Source organism: Malaclemys terrapin, chromosome 3 (genome assembly GCF_027887155.1).
Source record: "Malaclemys terrapin pileata isolate rMalTer1 chromosome 3, rMalTer1.hap1, whole genome shotgun sequence".
NCBI lineage: Eukaryota > Metazoa > Chordata > Testudines > Emydidae > Malaclemys > Malaclemys terrapin.
The window spans coordinates 153767155-153783426 of record NC_071507.1 but is presented as its reverse complement, the minus strand read 5'-3'; the positions used below and the strand labels follow the sequence as shown (position 1 = coordinate 153783426).

General features: G+C 41.5%; 1 protein-coding gene across 1 annotated transcript in view; it reads left to right on the top strand.

Moving 5' to 3' along the window:
- Positions 1 to 16272, top strand: part of COL19A1 (collagen type XIX alpha 1 chain) — a 312743-nt gene that overhangs the window by 200400 nt on the left and 96071 nt on the right.

Sequence of the window (16272 nt, the reverse complement as noted above, 5' to 3'; positions counted from 1 at the left end):
TGGTCTATACTAATGGTTAGGATTAAACAAAAGTGTTGTTGTTATCATCAAATTTTTGTGCTGGTTGAACATTAGTAATATTCCCAGTTTCAAATCACATTTTGACAGTTTTCAGCCTTCACTGGAATAAGTGATATCCATCAATCCATATTTCAGAATCCTTCTTTCTAGAAATGATGTTGCTGGACATAGTGAAGGGAAGCTGTCAGTGGTAGGGGAGTAAATTGGAATAGATGGTTCCTGCACTTATCTAAGGAGAAACAAAAGATCGCACATTCTGGCACTGCCAATTTCTTTAATTTTTTCTAACAAAATATTTTCAGAAAGAAAAAACAGATGGTGGTGTTCATTCATTGTGTATAAAAATAAGTAGATATTAATTCATCTTCATACAGCCATACTGAAGCCTCACTTGGAGTCCTGTGTACAGTTTGTGGTTCCTTGTGATAGAGACATCGTACACTGGAGGGAATCCAAACAAGGATAATGGAACGATAAAGCAGTGATGTAGAACCTTGTTGAACACAAATGCCAAACATGATCTGTTTAAAAATCAAGATAACAGGTGTCAATCTTAGGCCTTGTCTGTCCACGTTTTTTGTATCCGTATAACATGTTAGGTAGGGTTATCATGTTTTACATATCTAGTTATCATAGTACAATCTCTAATGTGGACTTAGTTGTACTGGTATAGTTTATTCCCCTTCCATATGGGAATAACAGTATCAATATAAACACTTGTACACCAATATAACTGCATCCACAATAAGATGATTGTACCACTTTAACTATACTGGTACAATTAAGTCCACATTAGAGATTGTACTAAAATATCTAAAGAGGTACTACTTTTGTGAATAGACAAGGCTATACGGTGCTTTTTTAATTCCTTCTTTCTTTTCTAGTCTGTCGCTCCTTCCCTTTTGCTTCTGTCATTTCTCTTCCCATTCAATCTATCTCAGTCTGCTATTTTGCTCTTCCATTGGCCCTTCCTATGCTGGACATTAAATGGAGGTAACTGCTTCATTCACATGGACACACTGGCTGCCCCTACCTTTGGCCTTGCCTCTGCACAGTCCAGGGCACAGCACAGTTAGCATACATATCCATAGGTTTGCTATCAGAAGATTAGCAGCTATGATTTATGAAGCGCTTAAGGGAGCTGAGCATGTAAAGCCTGGACTCTACAGGAAAAATGAGAAGAGAGATATAAGATCACCACCCATAAGTACTTCAGAAAGAATAAGATAAAAGTGAGTATTTAAAGAGGCTAAAACACAGATTGGGTATATGAAATTAATATAGGAGCATTTAAATTTGGTAGTAAGAAAACATTTTCAACTGTTAAAATGTTAAAAGGGCAAAAACTTCAATAAGGAGAGTTCTGAGCCAGCAACACTGAAGACTAGACTCGATAAAATCTTTAGGGGGGTTGGTGTAGAAGACACTCATAAAGTAGTACAGGGTAATAGGCTAGTGGGACCAAATTCAAGTGATGTATACAGACTATAAATTGTACACTGGTAAGCGATGTGAGTGTTAGACAGTCTAAATGAGTGTTATTTGTATATCTGATGAGCCAGAAGGTGGTGTAAATTATGCCAGTTTATACTCTCTTTACACCCTCTTGTGAATCTAGCCTGATGACTCCTAGCTCTCTTATATGTGGCACCTAAATTCTGTGTTGTTATTTTTCTAACATCTATATTTGTAGTGAGTTCATATCCCTTACAACCTACTATACAGTCTTGATTAAGAACTATGTCAATACCAGAAAGGCAAATCATTACATTTTTAGCTGGAGTATTCAATAAAGAGACATTTTCTGCTCATCCTCTTTCAGGTGTCTCTTTTTTTGCTTCATGTATTCTCTGGGGTAAATCTAGCCTCCATTGAAGTCAATGAGAATTTCTATTAATTGGTTATAAAAGAAGATTTTTGTCATCTTATCTCCCCCAGATGATATTCTGTTTTCCCTTTTGAGTATTTTTAAAGGGGTTATTAAACAGTGTGTGGTTGTAAAATGTATTATTCACTCCCGGTGCAGAATTCTTGATTTTGGTCCTTGCTCCCTGATATTGTTTTTGAGTATTGTTCCATTATTTCAGTATTAGACAGTTGAGCTGTGTGCTCATACTTCTCACACTTCAATGCATAACAATTTATGTTGAAAACAGTAAAGCCAAGAAGCTGCTTAAATAGAACAGCAGCTCCCTCTAGTGTTTATTTGTTAATTTCCCCCCTTTTAAATGATTGCGAATTATATAAAGCTCTACAGTTAAATACAGTATCCCTTTGTTACTTGAGAAGTTTCCAAATAGTATGACTCCAAAGCCAAAAACCATTCACCTTTCACATGCATTTCATATTTTTTTCTTGCTTGCTTAACATTTTTGTTGAAAGGAAGGTCATCTCTCACTTACTGTGTTCTCCCTCTGCTTCAGTCTTTGTTGAATTCAGAATGCTCAATTTGTGATACTAAAGTTGGCATTATCAGAGCAAAACCCTGTGAGGTCATAAACACAGGATTATAACTTCATTGCAGAATTAAGCTGATAAGACCTTTCTCCTGCAGTATCTGCCTCACCTGCTAACCGAAATATCTTCAGGAATCAGCAACACAAAAGGAGATGCTGGCAAAGTATATTTCTTTGTGTAAAATTATTCTGTTTTCAGTCTTGTTCCAGCAAGAAATTTCTCTTGGATACTTGAAGTAGTTTTGAGGGAGAGTGTAGAGGGAACTGAGTTCTGTATTTATATATGCTGTCAGCCTAATCCTGCATTGGCCCAACCCTGCAGTCCTTAAACAAACTCCTTTTAATTTCAATTAATGTTTCATCTGCCTAAAGGATTGCAGGATCATAGTGTATGTATTTGCACAAGTTGCTTAATTCTAACATTTTTTCAGGCTTCAGAAATAAAAATATCCTGGTGTCTATATTCTATGGATCTCAGGGCCATTGTGAGAGTTAGATTGTTAATGTTTGCAAAATCCTTTGCAGATGAAACACAAATGCGTTTGTGGTAGAAATGTGCTATGATGACAATATTTGCAGGAGAAACTGACCTATCATATTTGACTCATGACAATAATTATCACTTTAGCTAATCATAACCACAGAATGACAATATATGTTTAAAAATCTGTTAAGAATTGTCAAGTGGAAACACCATCATTTAATAATATGCATTGCCACATGTCCTGCTTGGGTCACAGTTCCAGACTATACAGCTGCTAGGGACATTGTTGACATTCCAGTGTCACCTTGTGGGTCATTGGAATACTGAAAGACATCCTTACAGAACACATCAGGCAGCTAGTGAAATCCATCTAATGATCAAAAAGCTTTACACCGGTTTCATTTTCTGGCAATGCCCTCTTTTTCCCCCCCTCTTATAGAAGATCTAGACATTTCTTGATTTTTCTTGATACGTAGGTTGAAGCAGAGAATAAAGAGGTTTCACCTGCTTTCTCATTCTGAATTGCCTTCTATGGTACCAATTCTGCAGTCTTCGCTGGGACTACTCGCAAGAGTAAATGCTACTCAATGATGCAAAATAGGCTCTGTGTTTTCTCTTAATACCACTCTGACACCTATGGCTTTAATTTGTTCAATATACCTGTCTGTTATTGGGGAAACCAGATTGTTTCAAAGCTAACAACATCACACTCTCAGGAATTAATCTCACCCTTGATATGAAGCATGCAAGCTTGTCTCTTTCTCTATATATAGTAGTTCTGCATGTTTACTTCTGTTGCCCTTCACACTGCAGATTCACCCACCCCATACCAACTATTAATCTGTTACTCAGATAGCCCCAATACCATAGTAACTGAGCACCTCAGACAGGGAAGTACAGTCAGCTCAATTTTTTGGCTAGGGAATTGAGGCACAGAGAGTATGTCTACACTGTAACAAAATACCCACAGATGGCCCATGTCAGCTGACTTGGGCTCAGGCTGCAGGGCTATAAAATTGCAATGTAAACATTCAGGCTTGCGCTGGAGCCTGGACTCTGGGACCCCAGGCTGAGCCCAAACATTTATAATACAGTTTTTTAGCCACACAGCCTGAGCCCCATGAGCCTGAGTCAACTGACACGGGCCAGCTGCAATGTTTCATTACAGCATATACCTAGAGAGACTGTGGCTGTCCAAGGTCACAGCAGAAATCTGAGGCAGAGCAGGGAACTGATCCTTGGTTCTCCTGAGTACCAGGCTAGCATCTTAAACTCTGAATGATCTGTCCTCTTAAAACTACTCTGCTCTGCTTTCTTTCTACCAAAACTCCCAAGATTATGGTTTTCACAGAGTCTCTATTTCACACATACTTTGGCATTGAAAATCTTCCTTAAAAACCCTCTCTGGAATCACATGATGCTTCACATCAAGGTCTCGTTCTCATCATCGAGTTCAAGGTTTGTCTGGGAAATGGTTGTAGTTATTTATTGGTGTTATCATAGCACTTAGGAGTCCCAGTCATGGACCAAGGCACCATTGTGCTAGGTGCTGTACAAACAGAACAAAAAGGCATTCCCTGTCACAAAGAGTTTACATGCTGCTACTTGCAAGTATACCTTTAACAATAGTTATTTCTTGAAAGGTAGTCTTTATGTATGCTTTGTATTTTTTGAATTATATGGGGCTTCATTGTTCTACATGACACCTTTTAAAAGTCTCTCTTGTCCATATTCCCCATGAAACAGTGGGTGAGAGTGTTCATGGACTACTTGCATTCTGTCTGTTTAATTCTGTACACTTCTAGTCTCTCATAATTCAGTATGTATGTCAGTGCCACCAGCCTAGTTATCTTAAGTTGCCAGCAGTTTGCCTTGGAAATCTCATTTCCTCTGCCTCAGGAAATATTGTAATTCTACCAATATTTTGAAAGTGAACAAATGTTATCAGTTAATTACAATAAACAGAAAATCAAAGCAATGGTAAGTGGAGACTGTTGGTAGAGTTTCTAGCATTGCAGGACTTTTCTCTGCCTTTAGAAGTATATTGGAAAATTCCTGTGGTAGTGCTGAAGAATCTGGCAGTGGTTGGTCATGTTGGTTGGTTGGTTTTTTTGGTCTGGTTGTTTTTAAAAGACCTGGTAACACATGATTTGTTTACTTTATCCAGTCATGGTAGATGTCATGCCTTTGTGGGTTTTAGCAGCTTCTCTTTAGTGTAGTTACACTATGTCACCAGGGTGCCAGACTGTGGTGGTGGGGGCCACTAGGATCCAGAGTGTAGAAAATTGTGTCTGCTAGTGGCGCATATGTATTCTCTCTGCTCTAGATGCACAGAGATGGTGGAGTGCTGTGCTGGAGGAAGGCGGGCACAAGAGACCTAACAGGCAGGCAGGAGAAAAGGTGAGAGGGAATAACAGAAAGCAGCAGGAGCTGCAAGGAGAGAGAGGAGGAGGAGCCTCTTATCTACCTCTCTAGCACCCCTAGGAGCCTGGACTGATTAACACCAGGTTCTCAGGGAGCTTCCTGTTTCCTGCTGCTTCCCTGAACCCACTTGAGGAGAACAGGCAGTCAACTGAAGTAGTAGGAGCCAGTTAGGCCCGTAAGATGCTGATATCTTCCCTCACTCAGGCCCTGCAACCAGCCTGCTTATTTGTCCCCTTCAATTGAGTGTTGAGAGCCACTATAGCTGGCACAGAACAGCAGTCAAGAGTGAAAGAAAAAAATGCCCCTCTGGGGCAGCATTCAGAAAAAGAAAGAATGCAAAGGAAGCTTTTCTATCTAAGCAGGAAGGAGCTCTCCTGAGATACATAGACACAAATGTTCACGGTGAGCCTTCCGGCCCCAGTGAGGATGTGAGTGGTGAGGAGATGCCAGTTAGTCAGAGTGCAGGTGACCTAGCAGCTACTGCAGCATCCATATCTCCATCTCAAATGGATGTAACCATGCACATTCCTGAAGAAAAGTGTAGGTCAAAGAAGAGTGTGGTGGAGGCACAAGAAACAGCTGCTGCTGAGTTAAATTCCTTAAGTCTAGATGATCTAGGACTGGGGACCCACTTAAGCAGTAGCCTGGGGGACTTCCTTGTACTGCATGGGCCACAGCAAGTGAAAAACTTCATGTTTCCCACAGACAATGAAAATAGAAGTTTCCATCCAACACATTGCTGGCATGAAATCCCCAATAGTGACAAAGTGGAGAGGCCATGGCTTATGTACTCAAAAACCCAGAATGCTGAATACTGTTTTTGTTGCAAACTCTTCCAGTCTAATGTTCCAGCCACATTGGGCTCTACAGGAACGAAGGACTGGAAAAATCTGGCTAGAAATCTGGCATGCCATGAGAAGGCAGCAAATCACCAGAGACCATTCCATAGGTGGAAAGAGCTTGAGATGAGACAAAGGTTAAAGGCCACCCTAGATGATCAGCAGCAAGAGAAGATTGCAACTGAGTCTCTCTACTGACAAAATGTTCTGAAAAAGGCTCATTGCCATTGTGGGAATGCTTGCTACCCAAAACCTAGCACTGCGTGGCACTTCAGATCAGCTGTATGTGCCAAACAATGGAAACTTGCTTAAAATTGTGGAGCTGATGGCTGAGCTTGATGCTGTACTCCAGGAGTATCTAAGAAGAATCACCACCCAAGAAATGTACACACACCACTACCTTGGAAAAACAATTCAAAATGAGATCATACAGTTACTGGCAACAAAAGTCAAACAGAAGATTGTGGCAGATCTGAAGTCAGCAAGATATTACTCTGTTATTCTGGACTGCACACCTGACATCAGCCATATGGAACAAATGACTTTAATGGTGCATTTTGTAACAACAACAGAACCTAGTGAAACTGTCCCTGCAATGGTGACTGTCAGAGAGCATTTTCTAGAATTTATTGACATTGATGATACTACAGGAGCTGGTATGACAAATATGCTTCTTAAAAAGCTGGAAGATACAGGAATTGTGATAGCTGACGTGAGAGCGGTCAGGGCTACGATAATGGTGCCAACATGAGAGCAAAGAACAGAGGAGTGCAGACACGGCTCCAAGAGTTAAACCCTCGAGCTTTTATTGTCCCATGCAGTTCTCATTCATTGAACTTGGTGGTCAGTGATGCACCATCAGCTTCTAGTGAGGCTGCTGAATTTTTTAAAGTAATTCAAAGCATCTATGTATTTTTCTCTGCATCAAATCATCAATGGCAAATTTTAAAGCAACATCTGGGAACATCCTCTCTGACACTGAAATCACTGAGTGCCACATAATGGGAAAGTGGAGTGGAGGTGATAAAGCCTATCAAACACCAAATTGGGAAGATAGATGATGCCATAGTTGCCATTATGGAGGATAATGCTATGACAGGAACTGTTCATGGGAGAACAGTGGCAGAGGGAAAGGGAATCACCAGAAACATACATAACTTCAGATTTCTGTGTGGCTTAGTATTGTGGCATGACATACTGTTCGAAATAAATGTTGTAAGCAAGAGATTTCAAGGTGTTGACCTTGATATATCTGGAGCAATGCAACAACTGGACAAAGCAAAGTCATACCTACAGTCTGACCGGTCAGATGAGGGATATCAAAACATTCTGAAGAGTGCACAGAAGTTGGCAGAGGAACTTCACTCTAAAGCTAGTATCAGAGGGGTAGCCGTGTTAGTCTGAATCTGTAAAAAGCAACAGAGGGTCCTGTGGCACCTTTAAGACTAACAGAAGTATTGGGAGCATAAGCTTTCGTGGGTAAGAACCTCACTTCTTCAGATGCAAGTAATGGAAATCTCCAGAGGCAGGTATAAATCAGTATGGAGATAACGAGATTAGTTCAATCAGGGAGGGTGAGGTGCTCTGCTAGCAGTTGAGGTGTGAACACCAAGGGAGGAGAAACTGCTTCTGTAGTTGGATAGCCATTCACAGTCTTTGTTTAATCCTGATCTGATGGTGTCAAATTTGCAAATGAACTGGAGCTCAACAGTTTCTCTTTGGAGTCTGACATTTTTTTGCTGTAAGATGGCTACCTTTACATCTGCTATTGTGTGGCCAGGGAGGTTGAAGTGTTCTCCTACAGGTTTTTGTATATTGCCATTCCTGGTATCTGACTTGTGTCCATTTATCCTCTTGTGTAGTGACTGTCCAGTTTGACCAATGTACATAGCAGAGGGGCATTGCTGGCATATGATGGCATATATAACATTGGTGGACATGCAGGTGAATGAGCCGGTGATGTTGTAGCTGATCTGGTTAGGTCCTGTGATGGTGTTGCTGGTGTAGATATGTGGGCAGAATTGGCATCGAGGTTTGTTGCATGGGTAGGTTCCTGAGTTAGAGTTGTTATGGTGCGGTGCGTGGTTGCTGGTGAGAATATGCTTAAGGTTGGCAGGTTGTCTGTGGGCGAGGACTGGCCTGCCTCCCAAGGACTGTGAAAGTGAGGGATCATTATCCAGGATGGGTTGTAGATCACTGATGATGCATTGGAGAGGTTTAAGCTGAGGACTGTAGGTGATGGCCAGTGGAGTTCTGTTGGTTTCTCTTCTGGGCCTGTCTTGTAGCAGGAGGCTTCTGGGTACACGTCTGGCTCTGTTGATTTGTTTCTTTATTTCCTTGTGTGGGTATCGTAGTTTTGAGAATGCTTGGTGAAGATCTTGTAGGTGTTGGTCTCTGTCTGAGGGCTTGGAGCAGATGCGATTGTACCTCAGTGCTTGGCTGTAGACAATGGATCGTGTGGTGTGACCGGGGTGGAAGCTGGAGGCATGAAGGTAGGCATAGCGGTCGGTGGGTTTTCGGTATAGGGTGGTGTTAATGTGGCCATCGCTTATTTGTACGGTGGTGTCTAGGAAGTGGACCTCCCGTGTAGATTGGTCCAGGCTGAGGTTGATGGTGGGATGGAAGCCTTGCAACCATCTCAATAGAGCATGATCTGGCCCAGACTGTGGACCTTCAAGAAGCAGTTCAAATCTTTGCAACCAAGAAGGCATGGAAAGCACCACTTTGATTATTCAAACAGATAAAAATGCCAGTGTTTACTATGCAGACAAGAAAAGTTACATTTGCTGTTCAGGCATTTGAAAGTGAAGTGTTACTTAAAATTTTTGAACAAGGCATTTTAAGTTGTTAGTTCTCCTTTATTGGGGTAGGTAGCAGAGCAGTACCATGAGAGGAGTAGAACAGGAAGAAGGCAGAATTGAGACCTTTCAAAGTTTTGGCCCAAGTGAGGGGACATGGGGGCGTCATTTGAGCTCCCCACTTCAGGTGCCAAAATGTTGTGGGCCGGCCCTGTGTGTCACAAATTTGTCCTGAAGATTCTCATGTTTCTTTATAGTACAATGAGCAGAAAATAATGTTTTTCTATGGGGGAAAGCAATATGGTGTGGAAAGAAGTGATTAATCTGAAATATTTCTTAGATGGGTAGACAGACTGAATGCACTGAAAATTCACTTTTTCACTTCTAATCCTGTGAAAATCAATCCAATTTGTTCTGTTACTGCTGTGTCAGCAATGTAACATACTTAATGTAAATTATATTGATCCATTCAATGTGCTATGAGACTGAAAGGACATTTTCAATAATCTCATGTTTGCTGAAAATGCAGATGAAGTGTAAACTGAAAGGACCACAATATAATTTAGAAAATGTATTTAAAGGCATTTTCTCTTATGTTCCCACATTCTCACCCCCAACTTTACTACAAAAATAACACCTAAAACCTGTGAGTAATTTTTGGAAAATATTCAGGACACACTTTTAGTACTTTTCTTATTCGTATAACCGTAATCTGTCTGTGCTTCAGTTCCGTCAATTATATAACTCAATATGCAGTCCAAAAACAGACAAACCCAGCTCAGGGGAGCACTTCGCTGATATTCACAAAAGAGCAAGTTTGAAAAATATCTGAAGTAGCAGAGGTGAAAAACACTCATTCAGAAGACGGAAGCTGCCTTTGCAGTGTTCCTTTAACCACTGTTTATCAAATTGCTTCTGACCTGTGAACCAGTCATACTAGTTCTTTTTTGGCCAAAGGGGCTTGTGAGCTGTAGGTCTTTCCAAAGTATTATACATGGATGTTGGTATAGAAAAGTAAGGTGAAAGGAAATATAAAGACTGGTCCTGATTGGGTTTAGATATAGAGTCAAAAGTAGGAATATTTCTGCTGTTGAGTTATACTTTTAGTTTATTTATAGTCTTTTTTTATGGTGCTCATCACTGTAGTAATTGGGCACCTCAATTGCTTTAATAAATTGTGTCTTCGTATCATTCATGTGCAGTAGGGAAGTGTTATTTCTGTTTTTACAGATGGAGAAACTAAGGCAGCAAGATTAATTGGTTTTCCTAAGGTCACACTGGAAATTTGTGGTAGAGTCAGGAATACAATCCAGGTCTCCCAAGTCCTACTCCAGTGCCTTAATCACAAGAAAATCCTGCATGGCATAGGCTAGGACAGTTTTATGAAACTGTGACATACTAAAGGCATTCATTCAATTTTGTGATAAATGATTTATTTCATGTATGAGGCAATTTCTGAGAGGTCAGGATTGGTGGCAGACATAGCAGTGCAGTCCTTCCAGGGTTATATTATAGCTCAATTACACTTGTTTTATTTGTGAAAGAGGAGGAAAGCAATGGCATATCCATAAATGAGTTAGGAAGGTAAAGTTACTTTTCTGACCACTTACAGCATAGAGGAAATCTTACTAGATCGTGGCTCTGTAAACTTGAGCCATCAGATTGACATATAGTGAATCTAGCCATGCAGTTATAGAACAGACACAAGCATAATATCTTAAACTTAGATATTAGAATACATGCTTCACTGTTAACTTTAGAAATCATATCTGAGAGAAGTTTCATGGTTGAAATGTCATGGCTACATTTATTTTATATTTTCACCATGAATTTAAGGTGACACCTTAGTTCCAGAATACAAGCAATGGGCTAGATTGTATTTTTATCCCATTTCCCACCTTGGGGATGAAGAGAATATGATGAGGCAGGCATGAGGTCTCCATAAGCTATGCAAAGGTAATATCGGCTACATCTTTTAATAGATTGCAGTGGGAACTTTCTCTCACTCTGATCCAGCTCTATTGGATGGACTTATGGTTCTGCAATTGCCCTTCCCCACCCTGTATGGTGTTTCTAGGGCTGCTGTCAATGCTAACGTGCCCTAGCCCTTTTGCACCTACAATGAAAGGACTGCACTTATGCCAGGTCTCTGTTCAGGAACACATTTATGTGCCCTCCTCTCCCTCCCCCACAATCCCAACTCCCAATTTTTCTGTGCAGCTGTACAAGGCTAGGTACAATCTAACCCTTTGATATGAATGTTTATGTCCTTGTCTCTTTCTATAATAGTATAATCACAGTGAGCCATATGGGGCATGCATGTCATAATTATCCTTGTTTTGTGGTTGTAGGCAATTGGCCTTCAGCTTTACATCTCACCTGAGTTGTGCTGTTCTGATATAATACTCTTCTCCCAGACTTTATTCTCTAATCCATTATTTTTAAATAACTTCTGCCTATTTGACTTTCAGTTGTCTTTACTGTCTTCTTAGCTTTTTATCTCCACAAACTCCATGGGGAGGTCTGGAGGAACTTATACTCTTGAATGCCTCTCTTTCATTCATTCACTTTCATCATGGCAAAAAGTTTTCCCCCTAGGAAGTAACATTCTCTTTGATTACTTGAAAACATGGGCCTGTTTCTCATTTTTAAAGTAATCTTTTTCGGCTATCCCTTGATGTGAGGATAACGTCTGCCACGGGGGTTCTTTGGTTGGTTTTTAAGTGGCCGAGGAGCCCAATTTGTGCCTTGCAAATTTTCCCTCAGAAGTGACAGATGTGATCTTGGAGAAGACATAGTTGTTGGCTGGAGTGTTTTTCCCTTTTTTCCTCCTTTGTTGTTTCTCTGTCTCCTGAGCACATCCATTCTCCTCAAAGTGAGCTGTGGTTTCATTTATGGTGAGGCGCCACTGTGTTCTGTTCCATGCTAAGTCCTCCCAATTTGTTGGGTTGATGGGTCTCTTTTTAAGGTGTACTTTCAGTATGTCTTTGAAGTGCTTCCCCTGCCCTCCGTGAGCCCTTCTTCCCTGACTTAACTGAGAGAAGAGTACTTGCTTTGGGAGGTGAATTTCAGCCATACATACACAGTGGACAGCCCAACGGAGTTGGTGTTTCATGACCTGCTGGTGTTGGCTGCAGAAAGAACATTGATGTTAGTGCATCGGTCTTCCCAGCTGATCCTGAGAATCCTTCTGAGGCAGCACGGCTGGAACCACTCCAGCTGCTTGAGATGTCATCTGTAGGTTACCCAGGTAACCCATAGAGAAGGATGGGGATTACAACGGCATTGTAAGCCAAGATCTTGGTACCTGTTTGCAGATCCCTATAATTGGAGACTTGTTTGAATAGTCTTCCAGAGGATGCGCTGGCACAGCGGATCCTGTATTTGATTTCTGTATCAATATTGGCTGTTTGGGAGAGGTGGCTGCCAAGGTATGGAAAATGGTCCACATTTTCCAGGGGTTCTCCGCTGATGGTGATTTGTGAAGTTCAGAGAGTAGTTTGTGCAGGTGAGGATTGGTAGAGTACCTTGGTTTTCCCGATGTTGAGAGAGAGAGACCCAGGCTGTGATAGGCATCTGCAAAAAGATTTAGGGTACTTTGCAGGTTGGCCTTTGTGTGTGGGAGAATGATCCAATCACCTGCATACTGAAGATCAGTGATGCCAATTCTCATGATCTTAGATTTTGTTTGGAGATGTCAGAGACTCAGGAGTTGACCATCCATATGATACTCAATCCCTATTCAATCAGAAAGGTGGTCACAGATGAGAATCAGGAGCATGGCAAGGTAAATGGAGAAGAGTGTTGGAGCAGTGACACAGCCCTGCTTGACACCAGTGCAAATGATGAATGGTTTGGTCTCTGAGCCGTTGCACAGCAAGGTGGCAGTCATCCCATCATGGAATACAATACCTCAAGGAAGATTCGCTGATAAGACAACCCATCAGGATTTTGCAGAATGGTGTTCTATATGTGTGGGAAAACTTGGTGTTTGCCATTCTGTGCATTCTTATGGAACAGAGGGAGTCTGCAGGAAAAGGCTTTGGGGTCAGAATGCAAATCATGCTCGCTTGCAATTTCAGTTTTACCTCATTTAAATGCTTTTTTAAAACACAATTATATAGGAGCCAAATGATGCCACCTTCAAGAAAGCCATCCTTGGACAGCCATCTGACTTCAGCATGGAAAACAAAATCATTGAATTACTGTTATATTCTTGATACAGTGGCTTTAAATTGTGGTCATTCTTAAGACTTTGTTGAAATAATGATTAATCAATCTAGCCTGATGTCTCAGTGTATAGGGCAAAGAAATGTGACCAGGAGCCCATGTACTGATCCAGCCTTGAGACTCTTAACTCCTCAAGCAAAGAGGTGGGAGGAGTGTGTCATGGAAGTGATTCTTTATTTTCAAGGTTGAGGAGAAAGAGGGGAAGTTGCACTTTTCTGGTTACAGAACTACCTGCTCCCTTCAGACACAGGTTGAATACAGTGGTTCTAGCTCCTCTTAAGAAAGGGAAAATTGAATTATACTTGGAGAAATGACTCAAAATAATTGGATGAGTGAAAGCCATATAACCTTTCCTCAACACACTCATGAGTCATTGCTTTGATGATGCATCCCCTTATTATATGCCTTTGAGGGGGCAAGAGCAAGTCTTATGCTCAGAAGCTATTATTTCCAGCTACCACCCCACCCAAAAGAATATATTAACTATACTCATTGCTCACTCTCCAGTGTGACCTAGTGGAGAGAGGTAGTGTAGACTTGTGGATTGAGCAAGTCACTTAACCTGTCTGTGCCGCAGTTTCACCACCTGTAAAATGAGGATAATGATACTGACCTCTTTTGTAAAGCACTTTAAGATATATGGATGAAAAACACAATGTAAGAGCTAGTATAATAATAATAAGGTCACTTACCATAACCTAATATTCTTCACAGAAGGGTGATTTATGGAAAAGCAGCATGAAAAGATATATATATCACCATGGGAAGAACCTTTTTCTGATATCAGTTATGTTTTTATTTTAGCAAGGTAACTGTGTCATTTTTCTTTTCAATCATAGTGGGAGTTCCATTACTCCTGAGAGCTATTATTTTCTCAGAAATTATATCAAACTGCTTCCATGAATCCATCACTACATCTTTATGTCCAGAACAATTGGTACCACAATACAAAAGTATCACATAACAAAGATCTTCTGTCATATCAAGTTCACAAGTAGCATCTTTCATACACATTAACACGTGGAACTGTCAGAGATATCAAGAATGTCATGGCAAGGCCAGTATGTATTGGTGTAGCCAAATTGTTCCTTACATTTTTCTTTTTTCCTGAACTATCTGATTTTTACAGAACAAAATTGAACAGTTGGATTTGTTTGATCTTCTTCTGCATTTCTCCTTTATTCAGAAAAATATCCCTTTTGCTTTATATTTACAGAGACATAAGTATCATTTCAGTATTTCCCTTCTGGCTCACTAGGCCTGGGTGGTTTACACAAAGCAGACTCTTGTTCGGCCATGCCCCATTTGGACATTCCTAAATTTGGAAGCTTCCTGAGGTTGACCTTCTTGATCTGATCAAGAGCCAACCCCTTTTACGGGTTTTTATTGAGACTCCTCTGTAATCTCTTGATGTTCCACTCTTTTGAATTTCACATTGGCTCTTGATCTCAAAGTCTTCGCTCCTATCCACTAACCCAAACGAAAACAGTAGAATTCTAATACTGACTTATTCCCTAATCCCTGCTTTGCACAATGGTTTATAAGTGATTTGGGCTGCTATCTTCTTGCAGATGGCAGGAATGCCCTTGGGCAGGATCATAGGGTTTTTCTATAGATTCATGTTATGAAGATTTCAAAAGCTTTCCTTCTTTTCTGTTCCTAACAATAATATCTTCAGTATAATATCTTGAAGGCTCTTAAAACACTTGAGAAAGTGTTACACAAAAGATAGAGATATTTGAGGTAAAATAGAAAGATTACTTCATACTGAAACGTAGTTACTTCTTGTGAAATGAGTCCGCTATTTAAGAGGGCATAGCATAACTACACGACCTTTTAGGACAGGAAGTGAAAATAATTGGTCCAATTGAAATTACAGGGAAATTTAAAATGTAATTTTACTAACTGAAATTTTTCCAGGAAAGCAAGGTTAATATCCATACCATTTCAAAACGTGCCATAAGACATTTTATGACCATGAGTGAACAAGACCTCTTCCTGATATTTCATGCGAAAGACAATGCCTCCAGGAGCACAGCGCCACTTAACAACCATGCTAGGGTACCATTCACTATTGATTCGAAGGGCAGAATGCTATCCAGTGAATCACTCACACTAATTCCTGCAATGCGTGCATTCACTGGAGGTTTCTTGTCTAGTTACTAACCTGGCCCAACCCGGCTTTCCTCAGTATAACATTAGCAAGTGTAACCCTTCTGCTAGGTGGAGTTGGCAGCAACATGGGCAGGGTTAAATATCTAGGAGTTCCATGTAACAATGCATAACAAAACCTTGGTCAGTTCAGAGGTGCATTCACATGGGTTCACCTCCTAACCTGAAAAGGGGATGGGAGACGTCAAGCACATGGACGATGGGTATCACAGGCCAGGGGAGGCTGAGCATCCAGGCGTGGCCAAGCCTATGTTCTGCCCCCAGGCTCCCTCCTGCCTGCTTCCAGTTCTTCCTCTTCCCCCAGGGCCCAGGCTGGGGATAGGGTGGGCCGGCCTGCGGTCAGGACTCAGAGGGGCTGGGAGTGCTAGGGTCGCACCACCTGCCCGGCACACTGCGCTTGTGGGTTCTGGGGCCGTGCCATCCCACCCGGCACCCTGGGGCTGAGGGTGTTGGGATGGGGGGGAACAGCGGCCACAGTGGGGCGGCTCTGGGCTCTGGCAGGGAGTTGGGGGAGGGGCAAGGCCTCAGGCAGAAGTGGTGGGGCCGGTGGCTAACCTCCCCCCAGAGGCAGTTCATGCACTGCTTCCGCTGCTTCCTCCATCTCTGCCATGTGGTTGCTGCTGTTATCTCTGCCACCACTGGCCACAGCTGTTGCCGCAGTTATATCTGCTGCTGCTCATCCATTGTTATCATTGATGCTGTGTGCCACTCACTGGGATTTCTGCAATGCCTCATTCTGAGGTTCCACCACTTAGCCCAGCTCTTAGTGATTTCACTGAGTAGTGTGGAACCTCTCTGCTGCTGCCTCTTCATTGTTTTTCACTGCAACACTGTCCTGACACCACATC